Source organism: Parasteatoda tepidariorum, chromosome 5, assembly GCF_982258835.1.
Source record: "Parasteatoda tepidariorum strain Cologne lab strain chromosome 5, Ptep-v5.0, whole genome shotgun sequence".
Classification (NCBI taxonomy): Eukaryota; Metazoa; Arthropoda; class Arachnida; order Araneae; family Theridiidae; genus Parasteatoda; species Parasteatoda tepidariorum.
In genome coordinates this window covers 106,298,084-106,325,428 of record NC_141759.1, presented here as the reverse complement: position 1 = coordinate 106,325,428, position 27,345 = coordinate 106,298,084, and positions in this window count along the sequence as shown.

Genomic DNA, 27,345 nt, shown 5'->3' with positions numbered 1-27,345 from the left:
TAGAAAATTTCAAACGATTTCGGTACTTAGAAAATTTCTGACGATTTCTTTACTTAGAAAATTTCAAACGATTTCGGTACTTAGAAAAATTCAGACGATTTCGGTACTTAGAAAAATTCCGACGATTTCGGTACTTAGAAAATTTCTGCCTTTTTCGGTACTTAGAAAACATTCAGAAGTTTTCGGTTCTTAGAAAATTTCTGACGTTATCGGTACTTTGAAAAATTCTGACGATTTCGGTACTTAGAAAAATTCTGGTGATTTCGGAACTTAGAAATATTCTGTTGATTTCGGTACTTAGAAAAATTCGGTTGATTTTTGTACTTAGAAAAATCTGACGATTTCTTTACTTAGAAAAATTCCGACGATTTCGGTGCTTAGAAAACAATCAGAAGTTTTCGGTTCTTGGAAAATTTCTGACCTTTCCGGTACTTAGAAAATTTCTGACCTTTTCGGTACTTAGAAAATATCTGACGTTTTCGGTACTTAGAAAAATTCTGTCGATTTCGGTACTTAGAAAACATTAAGAAGTTTTCGGTACTTAGAAAAATTCTGCCGATTTCGGTACTTAGAAAATTCTGACGATTTCGGTACTTGGAAAATTTCTGACCTTTTCGGTACTTAGAAAATTTCTGACCTTTTCGGTGCTTAGAAAAATTCTGACGAATTCGGTACTTAGAAAAATTCTGACGATTTCGGTACTTTGAAAAATTCCGACGATTTCGGTACTTAGAAAATTTCTGCCTTTCTCGGTACTTAGAAAACATTCAGAAGATTTCGGTACTTAGAAAATTTCTGACCTTTTCGGTATTTAGAAAATTTCAAACGATTTCGGTACTTAGAAAATTTCTGACGATTTCTTTACTTAGAAAATTTCAAACGATTTCGGTACTTAGAAAAATTCAGACGATTTCGGTACTTAGAAAAATTCCGACGATTTCGGTACTTAGAAAATTTCTGCCTTTTTCGGTACTTAGAAAACATTCAGAAGTTTTCGGTTCTTAGAAAATTTCTGACGTTATCGGTACTTTGAAAAATTCTGACGATTTCGGTACTTAGAAAAATTCTGGTGATTTCGGAACTTAGAAATATTCTGTTGATTTCGGTACTTAGAAAAATTCGGTTGATTTTTGTACTTAGAAAAATCTGACGATTTCTTTACTTAGAAAAATTCCGACGATTTCGGTGCTTAGAAAACAATCAGAAGTTTTCGGTACTTAGATAATTTCTGACGTTTTCGTTACTTAGAAAAATTCTGCCGATTTCGGTACTTATAAAAATTCTGTTGATTTCGGTACTTAGAAAACAATCAGAAGTTTTTGGTACTAAGAAAATTTCTGACCTTTTCGGTACTTAGAAAATATCTGACTTTTTCGGTACTTAGAAAAATTCTGTCGATTTCGGTACTTAGAAAACATTCAGAAGTCTTCGGTACTTAGAAAATTTCTGACGTTTTCGGTACTTAGAAAAATTCTTACGATTTCGATACTTATTAAACATTCAGAAGTTTTCGGTACTTAGAAAAATTCTGCCGATTTCGGTACTTAGAAAATTTCTGACCTTTTCGGTACTTGGAAAATTTCTGACCTTTTCGGTACTTGGAAAATTTCTGACCTTTACGGTACTTAGAAAAATTCTGACGATTTCGGTACTTAGAAAACAATCTGAAGTTTTTGGTACTAAGAAAATTTCTGACCTTTTCGGTACTTAGAAAATATCTGACGTTTTCGGTACTTAGAAAAATTCTGTCGATTTCGGTACTTAGAAAACATTAAGAAGTCTTCGGTACTTAGAAAATTTCTGACGTTTTCGGTACTTAGAAAAATTCTTACGATTTCGATACTTATTAAACATTCAGAAGTTTTCGGTACTTAGAAAAATTCTGCCGATTTCGGTACTTAGAAAATTCTGACGATTTCGGTACTTGGAAAATTTCTGACCTTTTCGGTACTTAGAAAATTTCTGACCTTTTCGGTGCTTAGAAAAATTCTTACGATTTCGGTACTTTGAAAAATTCCGACGATTTCGGTACTTAGAAAATTTCTGCCTTTTTCGGTACTTAGAAAACATTCAGAAGATTTCGGTACTTAGAAAATTTCTGACCTTTTCGGTATTTAGAAAATTTCAAACGATTTCGGTACTTAGAAAATTTCTGACGATTTCTTTACTTAGAAAATTTCAAACGATTTCGGTACTTAGAAAAATTCAGACGATTTCGGTACTTAGAAAAATTCCGACGATTTCGGTACTTAGAAAATTTCTGCCTTTTTCGGTACTTAGAAAACATTCAGAAGTTTTCGGTACTTAGAAAATTTCTGACGTTATCGGTACTTTGAAAAATTCTGACGATTTCGGTACTTAGAAAAATTCTGGTGATTTCGGAACTTAGAAATATTCTGTTGATTTCGGTACTTAGAAAAATTCGGTTGATTTTGGTACTTAGAAAAATCTGACGATTTCTTTACTTAGAAAAATTCCGACGATTTCGGTGCTTAGAAAACAATCAGAAGTTTTCGGTACTTAGATAATTTCTGACGTTTTCGTTACTTAGAAAAATTCTGCCGATTTCGGTACTTATAAAAATTCTGTTGATTTCGGTACTTAGAAAACAATCAGAAGTTTTTGGTACTAAGAAAATTTCTGACCTTTTCGGTACTTAGAAAATATCTGACTTTTTCGGTACTTAGAAAAATTCTTACGATTTCGATACTTATTAAACATTCAGAAGTTTTCGGTACTTAGAAAATTTCTGCCGATTTCGGTACTTAGAAAATTTCTGACCTATTCGGTACTTGGAAAATTTCTGACCTTTTCGGTACTTAGAAAATTTCTATCGTTATCGGTACTTAGAAAAATTCTGACGATTTCGGTAGTTAGAAAAATTCTGGTGACTTCGGAACTTAGAAATATTCTGTTGATTTCGGTACTTAGAAAAATTCTGCCGATTTCGGTACTTAGAAAAATTTTGACGATTTCGGTACTTAGAAAACATTCAGAAGTTTTCGATACTTAGAAAAATTCTGAAAATTTCGGTACTTAGAAAATTTCTGACCTTTTCGGTACTTAGAAAATTTCTGACCTTTCCGGTATTTTGAAAATTTCAGACGATTTCGGTACTTAGAAAAATTCAGACGATTTCGGTACTTAGAATATTTCTGACGTTATCGGTACTTAGAAAATTTCTGACGTTTTCGGTACTTAGAAAAATTCTGCCGATTTCGGTACTTAGAAAAATTCTGTTGATTTCGGAACTTAGAAATATTCTGTTGATTTCGGTACTTAGAAAAATTCGGTTGATTTTGGTACTTAGAAAAATCTGACGATTTCTTTACTTAGAAAAATTCCGACGATTTCGGTGCTTAGAAAACAATCAGAAGTTTTCGGTACTTAGATAATTTCTGACGTTTTCGTTACTTAGAAAAATTCTGCCGATTTCGGTACTTATAAAAATTCTGTTGATTTCGGTACTTAGAAAACAATCAGAAGTTTTTGGTACTAAGAAAATTTCTGACCTTTTCGGTACTTAGAAAATATCTGACTTTTTCGGTACTTAGAAAAATTCTTACGATTTCGATACTTATTAAACATTGAGAAGTTTTCGGTACTTAGAAAAATTCTGCCGATTTCGGTACTTAGAAAATTTCTGACCTTTTCGGTACTTGGAAAATTTCTGACCTTTTCGGTACTTAGAAAATTTCTGACGTTATCGGTACTTAGAAAAATTCTGACGATTTCGATACTTATTAAACATTGAGAAGTTTTCGGTACTTAGAAAAATTCTGCCGATTTCGGTACTTAGAAAATTTCTGACCTTTTCGGTACTTGGAAAATTTCTGACCTTTTCGGTACTTAGAAAATTTCTGACGTTATCGGTACTTAGAAAAATTCTGACGATTTCGATACTTATTAAACATTGAGAAGTTTTCGGTACTTAGAAAAATTCTGCCGATTTCGGTACTTAGAAAATTTCTGACCTTTTCGGTACTTGGAAAATTTCTGACCTTTTCGGTACTTAGAAAATTTCTGACGTTATCGGTACTTAGAAAAATTCTGACGATTTCGGTACTTAGAAAAATTCTGGTGACTTCGGAACTTAGAAATATTCTGTTGATTTCGGTACTTAGAAAAATTCTGCCGATTTCGGTACTTAGAAAAATTTTGACGATTTCGGTACTTAGAAAACATTCAGAAGTTTTCGATACTTAGAAAATTTCTGACGTTTTCAGTACTTAGAAAAATTCTGCCGATTTCAGTACTTAGAAAAATTCTGATGTTTTCGGTACTTAGAAAAATTCTGTCGATTTCGGTACTTAGAAAAATTCTGAAAATTTCGGTACTTAGAAAATTTCTGACCTTTTCGGTACTTAGAAAATTTCTGACCTTTCCGATATTTTGAAAATTTCAGACGATTTCGGTACTTAGAATATTTCTGACGTTATCGGTACTTAGAAAATTTCTGACGTTTTCGGTACTTAGAAAAATTCTGCCGATTTCGGTACTTAGAAAAATTCTGTTGATTTCGGAACTTAGAAATATTCTGTTGATTTCGGTACTTAGAAAATTTCTGACCTTTTCGGTACTTAGAAAACATTCCGACGATTTCGGTAGTTAGAAAATTCTGACGATTTCGGTACTTGGAAAATTTCTGACCTTTTCGGGACTTAGAAAATTTCTGACCTTTTCGGTACTTAGAAAACATTCCGACGATTTCGGTAGTTAGAAAATTCTGACGATTTCGGTACTTAGGAAAATTCTGTCGATTTCGGTACTTAGAAAAATTCTGTTGATTTTGGTACTTAGAAAAATCTGACGATTTCTTTACTTAGAAAAATTCAGACGATTTCGGTGCTTAGAAAACAATCAGAAGTTTTCGGTTCTTGGAAAATTTCTGACCTTTCCGGTACTTAGAAAATTTCTGACCTTTTCGGTACTTAGAAAATATCTGACGTTTTCGGTACTTAGAAAAATTCTGTCGATTTCGGTACTTAGAAAACATTAAGAAGTCTTCGGTACTTAGAAAATTTCTGACGTTTTCGGTACTTAGAAAAATTCTTACGATTTCGATACTTATTAAACATTCAGAAGTTTTCGGTTCTTTGAAAAATTCTGCCGATTTCGGTACTTAGAAAATTCTGACGATTTCGGTACTTGGAAAATTTCTGACCTTTTCGGTACTTAGAAAATTTCTGACCTTTTCGGTGCTTAGAAAAATTCTGACGAATTCGGTACTTAGAAAAATTCTGACGATTTCGGTACTTAGAAAAATTCCGACGATTTCGGTACTTAGAAAATTTCTGCCTTTTTCGGTACTTAGAAAACATTCAGAAGTTTTCGGTACTTAGAAAATTTCTGACGTTATCGGTACTTAGAAAAATTCTGACGATTTCGGTACTTAGAAAAATTCTGGTGACTTCGGAACTTAGAAATATTCTGTTGATTTCGGTACTTAAAAAAATTCTGCCGATTTCGGTACTTAGAAAATTCTGACGATTTCGGTACTTGGAAAATTTCTGACCTTTTCGGTACTTAGAACATTTCTGACCTTTTCGGTACTTAGAAAATTTCTGACGTTATCGAGACTTAGAAAAATTCTGACGATTTCGGTACTTAGAAAAATTCCGACGATTTCGGTACTTAGAAAATTTCTGCCTTTTTCGGTACTTAGAAAACATTCAGAAGATTTCGGTACTTAGAAAATTTCTGACCTTTTCGGTATTTAGAAAATTTCAAACGATTTCGGTACTAAGAAAAATTCAGACGATTTCGGTACTTAGAAAAATTCCGACGATTTCGGTACTTAGAAAATTTCTGCCTTTTTCGGTACTTAGAAAACATTCAGAAGTTTTCGGTACTTAGAAAATTTCTGACGTTATCGGTACTTAGAAAAATTCTGACGATTTCGGTACTTAGAAAAATTCTGGTGACTTCGGAACTTAGAAATATTCTGTTGATTTCGGTACTTAAAAAATTCTGCCGATTTCGGTACTTAGAAAATTCTGACGATTTCGGTACTTGGAAAATTTCTGACCTTTTCGGTACTTAGAACATTTCTGACCTTTTCGGTACTTAGAAAATTTCTGACGTTATCGGTACTTAGAAAAATTCTGACGATTTCGGTACTTAGAAAAATTCTGGTCATTTCGGAACTTAGAAATATTCTGTTGATTTCGGTACTTAGAAAAATTCTGCCGATTTCGGTACTTAGAAAATTCTGACGATTTCGGTACTTGGAAAATTTCTGACCTTTTCGGTACTTAGGAAATTTCTGACCTTTTCGGTACTTAGAAAAACTCGGACGATTTCGGTACTTAGGAAAATTCTGTCGATTTCGGTACTTAGAAAAATTCTGTTGATATTGGTACATAGAAAAATCTGACGATTTCTTTACTTAGAAAAATTCCGACGATTTCGGTGCTTAGAAAACAATCAGAAGTTTTCGGTACTTAGATAATTTCTGACGTTTTCGTTACTTAGAAAAATTCTGCCGATTTCGGTACTTATAAAAATTCTGTTGATTTCGGTACTTAGAAAACAATCAGAAGTTTTTGGTACTAAGAAAATTTCTGACCTTTTCGGTACTTAGAAAATATCTGACTTTTTCGGTACTTTGAAAAATTCTGTCGATTTCGGTACTTAGAAAACATTCAGAAGTCTTCGGTACTTAGAAAATTTCTGACGTTTTCGGTACTTAGAAAAATTCTTACGATTTCGATACTTATTAAACATTCAGAAGTTTTCGGTACTTATAAAAATTCTGACGATTTCGGTACTTAGAAAACAATCTGAAGTTTTTGGTACTAAGAAAATTTCTGACCTTTTCGGTACTTAGAAAATATCTGACGTTTTCGGTACTTAGAAAAATTCTGTCGATTTCGGTACTTAGAAAACATTAAGAAGTCTTCGGTACTTAGAAAATTTCTGACGTTTTCGGTACTTAGAAAAATTCTTACGATTTCGATACTTATTAAACATTCAGAAGTTTTCGGTACTTAGAAAAATTCTGCCGATTTCGGTACTTAGAAAATTCTGACGATTTCGGTACTTGGAAAATTTCTGACCTTTTCGGTACTTAGAAAATTTCTGACCTTTTCGGTGCTTAGAAAAATTCTGACAAATTCGGTACTTAGAAAAATTCTGACGATTTCGGTACTTTGAAAAATTCCGACGATTTCGGTACTTAGAAAATTTCTGCCTTTTTCGGTACTTAGAAAACATTCAGAAGATTTCGGTACTTAGAAAATTTCTGACCTTTTCGGTATTTAGAAAATTTCAAACGATTTCGGTACTTAGAAAATTTCTGACGATTTCTTTACTTAGAAAATTTCAAACGATTTCGGTACTTAGAAAAATTCCGACGATTTCGGTACTTAGAAAATTTCTGCCTTTTTCGGTACTTAGAAAAATTCTGACGATTTCGGTACTTAGAAAAATTCTGTTGATTTCGGTACTTAGAAAACAATCAGAAGTTTTTGGTACTAAGAAAATTTCTGACCTTTTCGGTACTTAGAAAATATCTGACTTTTTCGGTACTTAGAAAAATTCTTACGATTTCGATACTTATTAAACATTCAGAAGTTTTCGGTACTTAGAAAATTTCTGCCGATTTCGGTACTTAGAAAATTTCTGACCTATTCGGTACTTGGAAAATTTCTGACCTTTTCGGTACTTAGAAAATTTCTGACGTTATCGGTACTTAGAAAAATTCTGACGATTTCGGTACTTAGAAAAATTCTGGTGACTTCGGAACTTAGAAATATTCTGTTGATTTCGGTACTTAGAAAAATTCTGCCGATTTCGGTACTTAGAAAAATTTTGACGATTTCGGTACTTAGAAAACATTCAGAAGTTTTCGATACTTAGAAAAATTCTGAAAATTTCGGTACTTAGAAAATTTCTGACCTTTTCGGTACTTAGAAAATTTCTGACCTTTCCGGTATTTTGAAAATTTCAGACGATTTCGGTACTTAGAAAAATTCAGACGATTTCGGTACTTAGAATATTTCTGACGTTATCGGTACTTAGAAAATTTCTGACGTTTTCGGTACTTAGAAAAATTCTGCCGATTTCGGTACTTAGAAAAATTCTGTTGATTTCGGAACTTAGAAATATTCTGTTGATTTCGGTACTTAGAAAATTTCTGACCTTTTCGGTACTTAGAAAACATTCCGACGATTTCGGTAGTTAGAAAATTCTGACGATTTCGGTACTTGGAAAATTTCTGACCTTTTCGGTACTTAGAAAATTTCTGACCTTTTCGGTACTTAGAAAACATTCCGACGATTTCGGTAGTTAGAAAATTCTGACGATTTCGGTACTTAGGAAAATTCTGTCGATTTCGGTACTTAGAAAAATTCTGTTGATTTTGGTACTTAGAAAAATCTGACGATTTCTTTACTTAGAAAAATTCAGACGATTTCGGTGCTTAGAAAACAATCAGAAGTTTTCGGTTCTTGGAAAATTTCTGACCTTTCCGGTACTTAGAAAATTTCTGACCTTTTCGGTACTTAGAAAATATCTGACGTTTTCGGTACTTAGAAAAATTCTGTCGATTTCGGTACTTAGAAAACATTAAGAAGTCTTCGGTACTTAGAAAAGTTCTGACGTTTTCGGTACTTAGAAAAATTCTTACGATTTCGATACTTATTAAACATTCAGAAGTTTTCGGTACTTAGAAAAATTCTGCCGATTTCGGTACTTAGAAAATTTCTGACCTTTTCGGTACTTGGAAAATTTCTGACCTTTTCGGTACTTAGAAAATTTCTGACCTTTACGGTGCTTAGAAAAATTCTGACGAATTCGGTACTTAGAAAAATTCTGACGATTTCGGTACTTAGAAAACATTCAGAAGTTTTCGGTACTTAGAAAATTTCTGACGTTATCGGTACTTAGAAAAATTCTGACGATTTCGGTACTTAGAAAAATTCTTACGATTTCGATACTTATTAAACATTCAGAAGTTTTCGGTACTTAGAAAAATTCTGCCGATTTCGGTACTTAGAAAATTCTGACGATTTCGGTACTTGGAAAATTTCTGACCTTTTCGGTACTTAGAAAATTTCTGACCTTTTCGGTGCTTAGAAAAATTCTTACGATTTCGGTACTTTGAAAAATTCCGACGATTTCGGTACTTAGAAAATTTCTGCCTTTTTCGGTACTTAGAAAACATTCAGAAGATTTCGGTACTTAGAAAATTTCTGACCTTTTCGGTATTTAGAAAATTTCAAACGATTTCGGTACTTAGAAAATTTCTGACGATTTCTTTACTTAGAAAATTTCAAACGATTTCGGTACTTAGAAAAATTCCGACGATTTCGGTACTTAGAAAATTTCTGCCTTTTTCGGTACTTAGAAAACATTCAGAAGTTTTCGGTACTTAGAAAATTTCTGACGTTATCGGTACTTTGAAAAATTCTGACGATTTCGGTACTTAGAAAAATTCTGGGGATTTCGGAACTTAGAAATATTCTGTTGATTTCGGTACTTAGAAAAATTCGGTTGATTTTGGTACTTAGAAAAATCTGACGATTTCTTTACTTAGAAAAATTCCGACGATTTCGGTGCTTAGAAAACAATCAGAAGTTTTCGGTACTTAGATAATTTCTGACGTTTTCGTTACTTAGAAAAATTCTGCCGATTTCGGTACTTATAAAAATTCTGTTGATTTCGGTACTTAGAAAACAATCAGAAGTTTTTGGTACTAAGAAAATTTCTGACCTTTTCGGTACTTAGAAAATATCTGACTTTTTCGGTACTTAGAAAAATTCTTACGATTTCGATACTTATTAAACATTGAGAAGTTTTCGGTACTTAGAAAAATTCTGCCGATTTCGGTACTTAGAAAATTTCTGACCTTTTCGGTACTTGGAAAATTTCTGACCTTTTCGGTACTTAGAAAATTTCTGACGTTATCGGTACTTAGAAAAATTCTGACGATTTCGATACTTATTAAACATTGAGAAGTTTTCGGTACTTAGAAAAATTCTGCCGATTTCGGTACTTAGAAAATTTCTGACCTTTTCGGTACTTGGAAAATTTCTGACCTTTTCGGTACTTAGAAAAATTCTGGTGACTTCGGAACTTAGAAATATTCTGTTGATTTCGGTACTTAGAAAAATTCTGCCGATTTCGGTACTTAGAAAAATTTTGACGATGTCGGTACTTAGAAAACATTCAGAAGTTTTCGATACTTAGAAAATTTCTGACGTTTTCAGTACTTAGAAAAATTCTGCCGATTTCAGTACTTAGAAAAATTCTGATGTTTTCGGTACTTAGAAAAATTCTGTCGATTTCGGTACTTAGAAAAATTCTGAAAATTTCGGTACTTAGAAAATTTCTGACCTTTTCGGTACTTAGAAAATTTCTGACCTTTCCGGTATTTTGAAAATTTCAGACGATTTCGGTACTTAGAAATATTCTGTTGATTTCGGTACTTAGAAAATTTCTGACCTTTTCGGTACTTAGAAAACATTCCGACGATTTCGGTAGTTAGAAAATTCTGACGATTTCGGTACTTAGAAAAATTCTGGGGATTTCGGAACTTAGAAATATTCTGTTGATTTCGGTACTTAGAAAAATTCGGTTGATTTTGGTACTTAGAAAAATCTGACGATTTCTTTACTTAGAAAAATTCCGACGATTTCGGTGCTTAGAAAACAATCAGAAGTTTTCGGTACTTAGATAATTTCTGACGTTTTCGTTACTTAGAAAAATTCCGACGATTTCGGTACTAAGAAAATTTCTGACCTTTTCGGTACTTAGAAAATATCTGACTTTTTCGGTACTTAGAAAAATTCTTACGATTTCGATACTTATTAAACATTGAGAAGTTTTCGGTACTTAGAAAAATTCTGCCGATTTCGGTACTTAGAAAATTTCTGACCTTTTCGGTACTTGGAAAATTTCTGACCTTTTCGGTACTTAGAAAATTTCTGACGTTATCGGTACTTAGAAAAATTCTGACGATTTTGATACTTATTAAACATTGAGAAGTTTTCGGTACTTAGAAAAATTCTGCCGATTTCGGTACTTAGAAAATTTCTGACCTTTTCGGTACTTGGAAAATTTCTGACCTTTTCGGTACTTAGAAAATTTCTGACCTTTCCGGTATTTTGAAAATTTCAGACGATTTCGGTACTTAGAATATTTCTGACGTTATCGGTACTTAGAAAATTTCTGACGTTTTCGGTACTTAGAAAAATTCTGCCGATTTCGGTACTTAGAAAAATTCTGTTGATTTCGGAACTTAGAAATATTCTGTTGATTTCGGTACTTAGAAAATTTCTGACCTTTTCGGTACTTAGAAAACATTCCGACGATTTCGGTAGTTAGAAAATTCTGACGATTTCGGTACTTAGGAAAATTCTGTCGATTTCGGTACTTAGAAAAATTCTGTTGATTTTGGTACTTAGAAAAATCTGACGATTTCTTTACTTAGAAAAATTCAGACGATTTCGGTGCTTAGAAAACAATCAGAAGTTTTCGGTTCTTGGAAAATTTCTGACCTTTCCGGTACTTAGAAAATTTCTGACCTTTTCGGTACTTAGAAAATATCTGACGTTTTCGGTACTTAGAAAAATTCTGTCGATTTCGGTACTTAGAAAACATTAAGAAGTCTTCGGTACTTAGAAAATTTCTGACGTTTTCGGTACTTAGAAAAATTCTTACGATTTCGATACTTATTAAACATTCAGAAGTTTTCAGTTCTTTGAAAAATTCTGCCGATTTCGGTACTTAGAAAATTCTGACGATTTCGGTACTTGGAAAATTTCTGACCTTTTCGGTACTTAGAAAATTTCTGACCTTTTCGGTGCTTAGAAAAATTCTGACGAATTCGGTACTTAGAAAAATTCTGACGATTTCGGTACTTAGAAAAATTCCGACGATTTCGGTACTTAGAAAATTTCTGCCTTTTTCGGTACTTAGAAAACATTCAGAAGTTTTCGGTACTTAGAAAATTTCTGACGTTATCGGTACTTAGAAAAATTCTGACGATTTCGGTACTTAGAAAAATTCTGGTGACTTCGGAACTTAGAAATATTCTGTTGATTTCGGTACTTAAAAAAATTCTGCCGATTTCGGTACTTAGAAAATTCTGACGATTTCGGTACTTGGAAAATTTCTGACCTTTTCGGTACTTAGAACATTTCTGACCTTTTCGGTACTTAGAAAATTTCTGACGTTATCGAGACTTAGAAAAATTCTGACGATTTCGGTACTTAGAAAAATTCCGACGATTTCGGTACTTAGAAAATTTCTGCCTTTTTCGGTACTTAGAAAACATTCAGAAGATTTCGGTACTTAGAAAATTTCTGACCTTTTCGGTATTTAGAAAATTTCAAACGATTTCGGTACTAAGAAAAATTCAGACGATTTCGGTACTTAGAAAAATTCCGACGATTTCGGTACTTAGAAAATTTCTGCCTTTTTCGGTACTTAGAAAACATTCAGAAGTTTTCGGTACTTAGAAAATTTCTGACGTTATCGGTACTTAGAAAAATTCTGACGATTTCGGTACTTAGAAAAATTCTGGTGACTTCGGAACTTAGAAATATTCTGTTGATTTCGGTACTTAAAAAATTCTGCCGATTTCGGTACTTAGAAAATTCTGACGATTTCGGTACTTGGAAAATTTCTGACCTTTTCGGTACTTAGAACATTTCTGACCTTTTCGGTACTTAGAAAATTTCTGACGTTATCGGTACTTAGAAAAATTCTGACGATTTCGGTACTTAGAAAAATTCTGGTCATTTCGGAACTTAGAAATATTCTGTTGATTTCGGTACTTAGAAAAATTCTGCCGATTTCGGTACTTAGAAAATTCTGACGATTTCGGTACTTGGAAAATTTCTGACCTTTTCGGTACTTAGAAAACATTCAGAAGTTTTCGGTACTTAGAAAATTTCTGACGTTATCGGTACTTAGAAAAATTCTGACGATTTCGGTACTTAGAAAAATTCTGGTGATTTCGGAACTTAGAAATATTCTGTTGATTTCGGTACTTAGAAAAATTCGGTTGATTTTGGTACTTAGAAAAATCTGACGATTTCTTTACTTAGAAAAATTCCGACGATTTCGGTACTTAGAAAACAATCAGAAGTTTTTGGTACTAAGAAAATTTCTGACCTTTTCGGTACTTAGAAAATATCTGACTTTTTCGGTACTTAGAAACATTCTGTCGATTTCGGTACTTAGAAAACATTCAGAAGTCTTCGGTACTTAGGAAATTTCTGACGTTTTCGGTACTTAGAAAAATTCTTACGATTTCGATACTAATTAAACATTCAGAAGTTTTAGGTACTTAGAAAAATTCTGCCGATTTCGGTACTTAGAAAATTTCTGACCTTTTCGGTACTTGGAAAATTTCTGACCTTTTCGGTACTTAGAAAATTTCTGACCTTTACGGTACTTAGAAAAATTCTGACGATTTCGGTACTTAGAAAACAATCAGAAGTTTTTGGTACTAAGAAAATTTCTGACCTTTTCGGTACTTAGAAAATATCTGACGTTTTCGGTACTTAGAAAAATTCTGTCGATTTCGGTACTTAGAAAACATTAAGAAGTTTTCGGTACTTAGAAAATTTCTGACGTTTTCGGTACTTTTAAAAATTCTTACGATTTCGATACTTATTAAACATTCAGAAGTTTTCGGTTCTTAGAGAAATTCTGCCGATTTCGGTACTTAGAAAATTCTGACGATTTCGGTACTTGGAAAATTTCTGACCTTTTCGGTACTTAGAAAATTTCTGACCTTTTCGGTGCTTAGAAAAATTCTGACGAATTCGGTACTTAGAAAAATTCTGACGATTTCGGTACTTAGAAAAATTCCGACGATTTCGGTACTTAGAAAATTTCTGCCTTTTTCGGTACTTAGAAAATTTCTGACCTTTTCGGTACTTAGAAAACATTCAGAAGTTTTCGGTACTTAGAAAATTTCTGACGTTATCGGTACTTAGAAAAATTCTGACGATTTCGGTACTTAGAAAAATTCTGGTGATTTCGGAACTTAGAAATATTCTGTTGATTTCGGTACTTAGAAAAATTCGGTTGATTTTGGTACTTAGAAAAATCTGACGATTTCTTTACTTAGAAAAATTCCGACGATTTCGGTACTTAGAAAACAATCAGAAGTTTTTGGTACTAAGAAAATTTCTGACCTTTTCGGTACTTAGAAAATATCTGACTTTTTCGGTACTTAGAAACATTCTGTCGATTTCGGTACTTAGAAAACATTCAGAAGTCTTCGGTACTTAGGAAATTTCTGACGTTTTCGGTACTTAGAAAAATTCTTACGACTTCGATACTTATTAAACATTCAGAAGTTTTAGGTACTTAGAAAAATTCTGCCGATTTCGGTACTTAGAAAATTTCTGACCTTTTCGGTACTTGGAAAATTTCTGACCTTTTCGGTACTTAGAAAATTTCTGACCTTTACGGTACTTAGAAAAATTCTGACGATTTCGGTACTTAGAAAACAATCAGAAGTTTTTGGTACTAAGAAAATTTTTGACCTTTTCGGTACTTAGAAAATATCTGACGTTTTCGGTACTTAGAAAAATTCTGTCGATTTCGGTACTTAGAAAACATTAAGAAGTCTTCGGTACTTAGAAAATTTCTGACGTTTTCGGTACTTTTAAAAATTCTTACGATTTCGATACTTATTAAACATTCAGAAGTTTTCGGTTCTTAGAGAAATTCTTCCGATTTCGGTACTTAGAAAATTCTGACGATTTCGGTACTTAGAAAATTTCTGACCTTTTCGGTACTTAGAAAACATTCCGACGATTTCGGTAGTTAGAAAATTCTGACGATTTCGGTACTTAGGAAAATTCTGTCGATTTCGGTACTTAGAAAAATTCTGTTGATTTTGGTACTTAGAAAAATCTGACGATTTCTTTACTTAGAAAAATTCAGACGATTTCGGTGCTTAGAAAACAATCAGAAGTTTTCGGTTCTTGGAAAATTTCTGACCTTTCCGGTACTTAGAAAATTTCTGACCTTTTCGGTACTTAGAAAATATCTGACGTTTTCGGTACTTAGAAAAATTCTGTCGATTTCGGTACTTAGAAAACATTAAGAAGTCTTCGGTACTTATTAAACATTCAGAAGTTTTCGGTTCTTTGAAAAATTCTGCCGATTTCGGTACTTAGAAAATTCTGACGATTTCGGTACTTGGAAAATTTCTGACCTTTTCGGTACTTAGAAAATTTCTGACCTTTTCGGTGCTTAGAAAAATTCTGACGAATTCGGTACTTAGAAAAATTCTGACGATTTCGGTACTTAGAAAAATTCCGACGATTTCGGTACTTAGAAAATTTCTGCCTTTTTCGGTACTTAGAAAACATTCAGAAGTTTTCGGTACTTAGAAAATTTCTGACGTTATCGGTACTTAGAAAAATTCTGACGATTTCGGTACTTAGAAAAATTCTGGTGACTTCGGAACTTAGAAATATTCTGTTGATTTCGGTACTTAAAAAAATTCTGCCGATTTCGGTACTTAGAAAATTCTGACGATTTCGGTACTTGGAAAATTTCTGACCTTTTCGGTACTTAGAACATTTCTGACCTTTTCGGTACTTAGAAAATTTCTGACGTTATCGAGACTTAGAAAAATTCTGACGATTTCGGTACTTAGAAAAATTCCGACGATTTCGGTACTTAGAAAATTTCTGCCTTTTTCGGTACTTAGAAAACATTCAGAAGATTTCGGTACTTAGAAAATTTCTGACCTTTTCGGTATTTAGAAAATTTCAAACGATTTCGGTACTAAGAAAAATTCAGACGATTTCGGTACTTAGAAAAATTCCGACGATTTTGGTACTTAGAAAATTTCTGCCTTTTTCGGTACTTAGAAAACATTCAGAAGTTTTCGGTACTTAGAAAATTTCTGACGTTATCGGTACTTAGAAAAATTCTGACGATTTCGGTACTTAGAAAAATTCTGGTGACTTCGGAACTTAGAAATATTCTGTTGATTTCGGTACTTAAAAAATTCTGCCGATTTCGGTACTTAGAAAATTCTGACGATTTCGGTACTTGGAAAATTTCTGACCTTTTCGGTACTTAGAACATTTCTGACCTTTTCGGTACTTAGAAAATTTCTGACGTTATCGGTACTTAGAAAAATTCTGACGATTTCGGTACTTAGAAAAATTCTGGTCATTTCGGAACTTAGAAATATTCTGTTGATTTCGGTACTTAGAAAATTTCTGACCTTTTCGGTACTTAGAAAATATCTGACGTTTTCGGTACTTAGAAAAATTCTGTCGATTTCGGTACTTAGAAAACATTAAGAAGTCTTCGGTACTTAGAAAATTTCTGACGTTTTCGGTACTTAGAAAAATTCTTACGATTTCGATACTTATTAAACATTCAGAAGTTTTCGGTTCTTTGAAAAATTCTGCCGATTTCGGTACTTAGAAAATTCTGACGATTTCGGTACTTGGAAAATTTCTGACCTTTTCGGTACTTAGAAAATTTCTGACCTTTTCGGTGCTTAGAAAAATTCTGACGAATTCGGTACTTAGAAAAATTCTGACGATTTCGGTACTTAGAAAAATTCCGACGATTTCGGTACTTAGAAAATTTCTGCCTTTTTCGGTACTTAGAAAACATTCAGAAGTTTTCGGTACTTAGAAAATTTCTGACGTTATCGGTACTTAGAAAAATTCTGACGATTTCGGTACTTAGAAAAATTCTGGTGACTTCGGAACTTAGAAATATTCTGTTGATTTCGGTACTTAAAAAAATTCTGCCGATTTCGGTACTTAGAAAATTCTGACGATTTCGGTACTTGGAAAATTTCTGACCTTTTCGGTACTTAGAACATTTCTGACCTTTTCGGTACTTAGAAAATTTCTGACGTTATCGAGACTTAGAAAAATTCTGACGATTTCGGTACTTAGAAAAATTCCGACGATTTCGGTACTTAGAAAATTTCTGCCTTTTTCGGTACTTAGAAAACATTCAGAAGATTTCGGTACTTAGAAAATTTCTGACCTTTTCGGTATTTAGAAAATTTCAAACGATTTCGGTACTAAGAAAAATTCAGACGATTTCGGTACTTAGAAAAATTCCGACGATTTCGGTACTTAGAAAATTTCTGCCTTTTTCGGTACTTAGAAAACATTCAGAAGTTTTCGGTACTTAGAAAATTTCTGACGTTATCGGTACTTAGAAAAATTCTGACGATTTCGGTACTTAGAAAAATTCTGGTGACTTCGGAACTTAGAAATATTCTGTTGATTTCGGTACTTAAAAAATTCTGCCGATTTCGGTACTTAGAAAATTCTGACGATTTCGGTACTTGGAAAATTTCTGACCTTTTCGGTACTTAGAACATTTCTGACCTTTTCGGTACTTAGAAAATTTCTGACGTTATCGGTACTTAGAAAAATTCTGACGATTTCGGTACTTAGAAAAATTCTGGTCATTTCGGAACTTAGAAATATTCTGTTGATTTCGGTACTTAGAAAAATTCTGCCGATTTCGGTACTTAGAAAATTCTGACGATTTCGGTACTTGGAAAATTTCTGACCTTTTCGGTACTTAGAAAACATTCAGAAGTTTTCGGTACTTAGAAAATTTCTGACGTTATCGGTACTTAGAAAAATTCTGACGATTTCGGTACTTAGAAAAATTCTGGTGATTTCGGAACTTAGAAATATTCTGTTGGTTTCGGTACTTAGAAAAATTCGGTTGATTTTGGTACTTAGAAAAATCTGACGATTTCTTTACTTAGAAAAATTCCGACGATTTCGGTACTTAGAAAACAATCAGAAGTTTTTGGTACTAAGAAAATTTCTGACCTTTTCGGTACTTAGAAAATATCTGACTTTTTCGGTACTTAGAAACATTCTGTCGATTTCGGTACTTAGAAAACATTCAGAAGTCTTCGGTACTTAGGAAATTTCTGACGTTTTCGGTACTTAGAAAAATTCTTACGATTTCGATACTTATTAAACATTCAGAAGTTTTAGGTACTTAGAAAAATTCTGCCGATTTCGGTACTTAGAAAATTTCTGACCTTTTCGGTACTTGGAAAATTTCTGACCTTTTCGGTACTTAGAAAATTTCTGACCTTTACGGTACTTAGAAAAATTCTGACGATTTCGGTACTTAGAAAACAATCAGAAGTTTTTGGTACTAAGAAAATTTCTGACCTTTTCGGTACTTAGAAAATATCTGACGTTTTCGGTACTTAGAAAAATTCTGTCGATTTCGGTACTTAGAAAACATTAAGAAGTCTTCGGTACTTAGAAAATTTCTGACGTTTTCGGTACTTTTAAAAATTCTTACGATTTCGATACTTATTAAACATTCAGAAGTTTTCGGTTCTTAGAGAAATTCTGCCGATTTCGGTACTTAGAAAATTCTGACGATTTCGGTACTTGGAAAATTTCTGACCTTTTCGGTACTTAGAAAATTTCTGACCTTTTCGGTGCTTAGAAAAATTCTGACGAATTCGGTACTTAGAAAAATTCTGACGATTTCGGTACTTAGAAAAATTCCGACGATTTCGGTACTTAGAAAATTTCTGCCTTTTTCGGTACTTAGAAAATTTCTGACCTTTTCGGTACTTAGAAAACATTCAGAAGTTTTCGGTACTTAGAAAATTTCTGACGTTATCGGTACTTAGAAAAATTCTGACGATTTCGGTACTTAGAAAAATTCTGGTGATTTCGGAACTTAGAAATATTCTGTTGATTTCGGTACTTAGAAAAATTCGGTTGATTTTGGTACTTAGAAAAATCTGACGATTTCTTTACTTAGAAAAATTCCGACGATTTCGGTACTTAGAAAACAATCAGAAGTTTTTGGTACTAAGAAAATTTCTGACCTTTTCGGTACTTAGAAAATATCTGACGTTTTCGGTACTTAGAAAAATTCTGTCGATTTCGGTACTTAGAAAACATTAAGAAGTCTTCGGTACTTAGAAAATTTCTGACGTTTTCGGTACTTTTAAAAATTCTTACGATTTCGATACTTATTAAACATTCAGAAGTTTTCGGTTCTTAGAGAAATTCTTCCGATTTCGGTACTTAGAAAATTCTGACGATTTCGGTACTTAGAAAATTTCTGACCTTTTCGGTACTTAGAAAACATTCCGACGATTTCGGTAGTTAGAAAATTCTGACGATTTCGGTACTTAGGAAAATTCTGTCGATTTCGGTACTTAGAAAAATTCTGTTGATTTTGGTACTTAGAAAAATCTGACGATTTCTTTACTTAGAAAAATTCAGACGATTTCGGTGCTTAGAAAACAATCAGAAGTTTTCGGTTCTTGGAAAATTTCTGACCTTTCCGGTACTTAGAAAATTTCTGACCTTTTCGGTACTTAGAAAATATCTGACGTTTTCGGTACTTAGAAAAATTCTGTCGATTTCGGTACTTAGAAAACATTAAGAAGTCTTCGGTACTTATTAAACATTCAGAAGTTTTCGGTTCTTTGAAAAATTCTGCCGATTTCGGTACTTAGAAAATTCTGACGATTTCGGTACTTGGAAAATTTCTGACCTTTTCGGTACTTAGAAAATTTCTGACCTTTTCGGTGCTTAGAAAAATTCTGACGAATTCGGTACTTAGAAAAATTCTGACGATTTCGGTACTTAGAAAAATTCCGACGATTTCGGTACTTAGAAAATTTCTGCCTTTTTCGGTACTTAGAAAACATTCAGAAGTTTTCGGTACTTAGAAAATTTCTGACGTTATCGGTACTTAGAAAAATTCTGACGATTTCGGTACTTAGAAAAATTCTGGTGACTTCGGAACTTAGAAATATTCTGTTGATTTCGGTACTTAAAAAAATTCTGCCGATTTCGGTACTTAGAAAATTCTGACGATTTCGGTACTTGGAAAATTTCTGACCTTTTCGGTACTTAGAACATTTCTGACCTTTTCGGTACTTAGAAAATTTCTGACGTTATCGAGACTTAGAAAAATTCTGACGATTTCGGTACTTAGAAAAATTCCGACGATTTCGGTACTTAGAAAATTTCTGCCTTTTTCGGTACTTAGAAAACATTCAGAAGATTTCGGTACTTAGAAAATTTCTGACCTTTTCGGTATTTAGAAAATTTCAAACGATTTCGGTACTAAGAAAAATTCAGACGATTTCGGTACTTAGAAAAATTCCGACGATTTTGGTACTTAGAAAATTTCTGCCTTTTTCGGTACTTAGAAAACATTCAGAAGTTTTCGGTACTTAGAAAATTTCTGACGTTATCGGTACTTAGAAAAATTCTGACGATTTCGGTACTTAGAAAAATTCTGGTGACTTCGGAACTTAGAAATATTCTGTTGATTTCGGTACTTAAAAAATTCTGCCGATTTCGGTACTTAGAAAATTCTGACGATTTCGGTACTTGGAAAATTTCTGACCTTTTCGGTACTTAGAACATTTCTGACCTTTTCGGTACTTAGAAAATTTCTGACGTTATCGGTACTTAGAAAAATTCTGACGATTTCGGTACTTAGAAAAATTCTGGTCATTTCGGAACTTAGAAATATTCTGTTGATTTCGGTACTTAGAAAATTTCTGACCTTTTCGGTACTTAGAAAATATCTGACGTTTTCGGTACTTAGAAAAATTCTGTCGATTTCGGTACTTAGAAAACATTAAGAAGTCTTCGGTACTTAGAAAATTTCTGACGTTTTCGGTACTTAGAAAAATTCTTACGATTTCGATACTTATTAAACATTCAGAAGTTTTCGGTTCTTTGAAAAATTCTGCCGATTTCGGTACTTAGAAAATTCTGACGATTTCGGTACTTGGAAAATTTCTGACCTTTTCGGTACTTAGAAAATTTCTGACCTTTTCGGTGCTTAGAAAAATTCTGACGAATTCGGTACTTAGAAAAATTCTGACGATTTCGGTACTTAGAAAAATTCCGACGATTTCGGTACTTAGAAAATTTCTGCCTTTTTCGGTACTTAGAAAACATTCAGAAGTTTTCGGTACTTAGAAAATTTCTGACGTTATCGGTACTTAGAAAAATTCTGACGATTTCGGTACTTAGAAAAATTCTGGTGACTTCGGAACTTAGAAATATTCTGTTGATTTCGGTACTTAAAAAAATTCTGCCGATTTCGGTACTTAGAAAATTCTGACGATTTCGGTACTTGGAAAATTTCTGACCTTTTCGGTACTTAGAACATTTCTGACCTTTTCGGTACTTAGAAAATTTCTGACGTTATCGAGACTTAGAAAAATTCTGACGATTTCGGTACTTAGAAAAATTCCGACGATTTCGGTACTTAGAAAATTTCTGCCTTTTTCGGTACTTAGAAAACATTCAGAAGATTTCGGTACTTAGAAAATTTCTGACCTTTTCGGTATTTAGAAAATTTCAAACGATTTCGGTACTAAGAAAAATTCAGACGATTTCGGTACTTAGAAAAATTCCGACGATTTCGGTACTTAGAAAATTTCTGCCTTTTTCGGTACTTAGAAAACATTCAGAAGTTTTCGGTACTTAGAAAATTTCTGACGTTATCGGTACTTAGAAAAATTCTAACGATTTCGGTACTTAGAAAAATTCTGGTGACTTCGGAACTTAGAAATATTCTGTTGATTTCGGTACTTAAAAAATTCTGCCGATTTCGGTACTTAGAAAATTCTGACGATTTCGGTACTTGGAAAATTTCTGACCTTTTCGGTACTTAGAACATTTCTGACCTTTTCGGTACTTAGAAAATTTCTGACGTTATCGGTACTTAGAAAAATTCTGACGATTTCGGTACTTAGAAAAATTCTGGTCATTTCGGAACTTAGAAATATTCTGTTGATTTCGGTACTTAGAAAAATTCTGCCGATTTCGGTACTTAGAAAATTCTGACGATTTCGGTACTTGGAAAATTTCTGACCTTTTCGGTACTTAGAAAACATTCAGAAGTTTTCGGTACTTAGAAAATTTCTGACGTTATCGGTACTTAGAAAAATTCTGACGATTTCGGTACTTAGAAAAATTCTGGTGATTTCGGAACTTAGAAATATTCTGTTGGTTTCGGTACTTAGAAAAATTCGGTTGATTTTGGTACTTAGAAAAATCTGACGATTTCTTTACTTAGAAAAATTCCGACGATTTCGGTACTTAGAAAACAATCAGAAGTTTTTGGTACTAAGAAAATTTCTGACCTTTTCGGTACTTAGAAAATATCTGACTTTTTCGGTACTTAGAAACATTCTGTCGATTTCGGTACTTAGAAAACATTCAGAAGTCTTCGGTACTTAGGAAATTTCTGACGTTTTCGGTACTTAGAAAAATTCTTACGATTTCGATACTTATTAAACATTCAGAAGTTTTAGGTACTTAGAAAAATTCTGCCGATTTCGGTACTTAGAAAATTTCTGACCTTTTCGGTACTTGGAAAATTTCTGACCTTTTCGGTACTTAGAAAATTTCTGACCTTTACGGTACTTAGAAAAATTCTGACGATTTCGGTACTTAGAAAACAATCAGAAGTTTTTGGTACTAAGAAAATTTCTGACCTTTTCGGTACTTAGAAAATATCTGACGTTTTCGGTACTTAGAAAAATTCTGTCGATTTCGGTACTTAGAAAACATTAAGAAGTCTTCGGTACTTAGAAAATTTCTGACGTTTTCGGTACTTTTAAAAATTCTTACGATTTCGATACTTATTAAACATTCAGAAGTTTTCGGTTCTTAGAGAAATTCTGCCGATTTCGGTACTTAGAAAATTCTGACGATTTCGGTACTTGGAAAATTTCTGACCTTTTCGGTACTTAGAAAATTTCTGACCTTTTCGGTGCTTAGAAAAATTCTGACGAATTCGGTACTTAGAAAAATTCTGACGATTTCGGTACTTAGAAAAATTCCGACGATTTCGGTACTTAGAAAATTTCTGCCTTTTTCGGTACTTAGAAAATTTCTGACCTTTTCGGTACTTAGAAAACATTCAGAAGTTTTCGGTACTTAGAAAATTTCTGACGTTATCGGTACTTAGAAAAATTCTGACGATTTCGGTACTTAGAAAAATTCTGGTGATTTCGGAACTTAGAAATATTCTGTTGATTTCGGTACTTAGAAAAATTCGGTTGATTTTGGTACTTAGAAAAATCTGACGATTTCTTTACTTAGAAAAATTCCGACGATTTCGGTACTTAGAAAACAATCAGAAGTTTTTGGTACTAAGAAAATTTCTGACCTTTTCGGTACTTAGAAAATATCTGACTTTTTCGGTACTTAGAAACATTCTGTCGATTTCGGTACTTAGAAAACATTCAGAAGTCTTCGGTACTTAGGAAATTTCTGACGTTTTCGGTACTTAGAAAAATTCTTACGACTTCGATACTTATTAAACATTCAGAAGTTTTAGGTACTTAGAAAAATTCTGCCGATTTCGGTACTTAGAAAATTTCTGACCTTTTCGGTACTTGGAAAATTTCTGACCTTTTCGGTACTTAGAAAATTTCTGACCTTTACGGTACTTAGAAAAATTCTGACGATTTCGGTACTTAGAAAACAATCAGAAGTTTTTGGTACTAAGAAAATTTTTGACCTTTTCGGTACTTAGAAAATATCTGACGTTTTCGGTACTTAGAAAAATTCTGTCGATTTCGGTACTTAGAAAACATTAAGAAGTCTTCGGTACTTAGAAAATTTCTGACGTTTTCGGTACTTTTAAAAATTCTTACGATTTCGATACTTATTAAACATTCAGAAGTTTTCGGTTCTTAGAGAAATTCTGCCGATTTCGGTACTTAGAAAATTCTGACGATTTCGGTACTTGGAAAATTTCTGACCTTTTCGGTACTTAGAAAATTTCTGACCTTTTCGGTGCTTAGAAAAATTCTGACGAATTCGGTACTTAGAAAAATTCCGACGATTTCGGTACTTAGAAAATTTCTTTCTTTTTCGGTACTTAGAAAAATTTTGACGATTTCGGTACTTAGAAAAATTCTGATGATTTCGGTACTTAGAAAAATTCTGGTGACTTCGGAACTTAGAAATATTCTGTTGATTTCGGTACTTAAAAAATTCTGCCGATTTCGGTACTTAGAAAATTCTGACGATTTCGGTACTTGGAAAATTTCTGACCTTTTCGGTTCTTAGAACATTTCTGACCTTTTCGGTACTTAGAAAATTTCTGACGTTATCGGTACTTAGAAAAATTCTGACGATTTCGGTACTTAGAAAAATTCTGGTCATTTCGGAACTTAGAAATATTCTGTTGATTTCGGTACTTAGAAAAATTCTGCCGATTTCGGTACTTTGAAAATTCTGACGATTTCGGTACTTGGAAAATTTCTGACCTTTTCGGTACTTAGAAAACATTCAGAAGTTTTCGGTACTTAGAAAATTTCTGACGTTATCGGTACTTAGAAAAATTCTGACGATTTCGGTACTTAGAAAAATTCTGGTGATTTCGGAACTTAGAAATATTCTGTTGATTTCGGTACTTAGAAAAATTCGGTTGATTTTGGTACTTAGAAAAATCTGACGATTTCTTTACTTAGAAAAATTCCGACGATTTCGGTACTTAGAAAACAATCAGAAGTTTTTGGTACTAAGAAAATTTCTGACCTTTTCGGTACTTAGAAAATATCTGACTTTTTCGGTACTTAGAAACATTCTGTCGATTTCAGTACTTAGAAAACATTCAGAAGTCTTCGGTACTTAGGAAATTTCTGACGTTTTCGGTACTTAGAAAAATTCTTACGATTTCGATACTTATTAAACATTCAGAAGTTTTAGGTACTTAGAAAAATTCTGCCGATTTCGGTACTTAGAAAATTTCTGACCTTTTCGGTACTTGGAAAATTTCTGACCTTTTCGGTACTTAGAAAATTTCTGACCTTTACGGTACTTAGAAAAATTCTGACGATTTCGGTACTTAGAAATTAATCAGAAGTTTTTGGTACTAAGAAAATTTCTGACCTTTTCGGTACTTAGAAAATATCTGACGTTTTCGGTACTTAGAAAAATTCTGTCGATTTCGGTACTTAGAAAACATTAAGAAGTCTTCGGTACTTAGAAAATTTCTGACGTTTTCGGTACTTTTAAAAATTCTTACGATTTCGATACTTATTAAACATTCAGAAGTTTTCGGTTCTTAGAGAAATTCTGCCGATTTCGGTACTTAGAAAATTCTGACGATTTCGGTACTTGGAAAATTTCTGACCTTTTCGGTACTTAGAAAATTTCTGACCTTTTCTGTGCTTAGAAAAATTCTGACGAATTCGGTACTTAGAAAAATTCTGACGATTTCGGTACTTAGAAAAATTCCGACGATTTCGGTACTTAGAAAATTTCTGCCTTTTTCGGTACTTAGAAAATTTCTGACCTTTTCGGTACTTAGAAAACATTCAGAAGTTTTCGGTACTTAGAAAATTTCTGACGTTATCGGTACTTAGAAAAATTCTGACGATTTCGGTACTTAGAAAAATTCTGGTGATTTCGGAACTTAGAAATATTCTGTTGATTTCGGTACTTAGAAAAATTCGGTTGATTTTGGTACTTAGAAAAATCTGACGATTTCTTTACTTAGAAAAATTCCGACGATTTCGGTACTTAGAAAACAATCAGAAGTTTTTGGTACTAAGAAAATTTCTGACCTTTTCGGTACTTAGAAAATATCTGACTTTTTCGGTACTTAGAAACATTCTGTCGATTTCGGTACTTAGAAAACATTCAGAAGTCTTCGGTACTTAGGAAATTTCTGACGTTTTCGGTACTTAGAAAAATTCTTACGACTTCGATACTTATTAAACATTCAGAAGTTTTAGGTACTTAGAAAAATTCTGCCGATTTCGGTACTTAGAAAATTTCTGACCTTTTCGGTACTTGGAAAATTTCTGACCTTTTCGGTACTTAGAAAATTTCTGACCTTTACGGTACTTAGAAAAATTCTGACGATTTCGGTACTTAGAAAACAATCAGAAGTTTTTGGTACTAAGAAAATTTTTGACCTTTTCGGTACTTAGAAAATATCTGACGTTTTCGGTACTTAGAAAAATTCTGTCGATTTCGGTACTTAGAAAACATTAAGAAGTCTTCGGTACTTAGAAAATTTCTGACGTTTTCGGTACTTTTAAAAATTCTTACGATTTCGATACTTATTAAACATTCAGAAGTTTTCGGTTCTTAGAGAAATTCTGCCGATTTCGGTACTTAGAAAATTCTGACGATTTCGGTACTTGGAAAATTTCTGACCTTTTCGGTACTTAGAAAATTTCTGACCTTTTCGGTGCTTAGAAAAATTCTGACGAATTCGGTACTTAGAAAAATTCTGACGATTTCGGTACTTAGAAAAATTCCGACCATTTCGGTACTTAGAAAATTTCTTTCTTTTTCGGTACTTAGAAAAATTTTGACGATTTCGGTACTTAGAAAAATTCTGATGATTTCGGTACTTAGAAAATTTCTGACCTTTTCGGTATTTAGAAAATTTCAAACGATTTCGGTACTTAGAAAAATTCAGACGATTTCGGTACTTAGAAAAATTCCGACGATTTCGGTACTTAGAAAATTTCTGCCTTTTTCGGTACTTAGAAATCATTCAGAAGTTTTCGGTACTTAGAAAATTTCTGACGTTATCGGTACTTAGAAAAATTCTGACGATTTCGGTACTTAGAAAAATTCTGGTCATTTCGGAACTTAGAAATATTCTGTTGATTTCGGTACTTAGAAAAATTCTGCCGATTTCGGTACTTAAAAAATTCTGACGATTTCGGTACTTGGAAAATTTCTGACCTTTTCGGTACTTAGAAAACATTCAGAAGTTTTCGGTACTTAGAAAATTTCTGACGTTTTCGGTACTTAGAAAAATTCTTACGATTTCGATACTTATTAAACATTCAGAAGTTTTCGGTACTTAGAAAAATTCTGCCGATTTCGGTACTTAGAAAATTTCTGACCTTTTCGGTACTTGGAAAATTTCTGACCTTTTCGGTACTTAGAAAATTTCTGACCTTTACGGTACTTAGAAAAATTCTTACGATTTCGGTACTTAGAAAACAATCAGAAGTTTTTGGTACTAAGAAAATTTCTGACCTTTTCGGTACTTAAAAAATATCTGACGTTTTCGGTACTTAGAAAAATTCTGTCGATTTCGGTACTTAGAAAACATTAAGAAGTCTTCGGTACTTAGAAAATTTCTGACGTTTTCGGTACTTAGAAAAATTCTTACGATTTCGATACTTATTAAACATTCAGAAGTTTTCGGTTCTTAGAAAAATTCTGCCGATTTCGGTACTTAGAAAATTCTGACGATTTCGGTACTTGGAAAATTTCTGACCTTTTCGGTACTTAGAAAATTTCTGACCTTTTCGGTGCTTAGAAAAATTCTGACGAATTCGGTACTTAGAAAAATTCCGACGATTTCGGT